Consider the following 399-nt stretch of genomic DNA (forward strand, 5'->3'; position numbering starts at 1 on the left):
AGTAAGAGCTACAGTGCTCCGCAAGGTCTTCTCTGAAATAGCCTCGATGAACTTCAGCACTGCTTTGGCCTAAAGACATAAACACAGGCAAAATAAAATATTAAGTTGGGCTACATGAAACAAATCAACATTAAGATTTCTAGGAGTTATTTTAATTATACCTGGTCCATAGTTTTACAGCTGTCCACTAGAACACCAACTGGCTGTGTGTCCTGTAAAGACTCCTTTAGGTCCTTTAGCTCTTGTTCCCTTGGAGACAGTCCATCATCCTTTTGGCAAATACAAAGATGATGGAATTCATATGAGCTAATAATCAAACAAAACACTGTCCAATTATGAACAAGAGTTACCTGCGTCTTTGGAGGGACAGGTTTGATGTTGGTAATGTGAGTGGAGATT

At 39.3% G+C, this 399-nt stretch overlaps 1 long non-coding RNA gene across 1 annotated transcript; it reads right to left on the bottom strand.

Annotated features, from left to right (window-relative positions):
• LOC107734735 (uncharacterized) lies at positions 1–399 on the bottom strand. The gene is made up of 3 exons (XR_001639147.1): positions 351–399; positions 162–269; positions 1–69 (listed from the first exon to the last, which is right to left on the bottom strand). It is a non-coding gene; the product is annotated as an uncharacterized LOC107734735 (long non-coding RNA).

This window comes from Sinocyclocheilus rhinocerous, unplaced genomic scaffold, assembly GCF_001515625.1.
Source record: "Sinocyclocheilus rhinocerous isolate Xijiao unplaced genomic scaffold, SAMN03320098_v1.1 C35183170, whole genome shotgun sequence".
Classification (NCBI taxonomy): Eukaryota; Metazoa; Chordata; class Actinopteri; order Cypriniformes; family Cyprinidae; genus Sinocyclocheilus; species Sinocyclocheilus rhinocerous.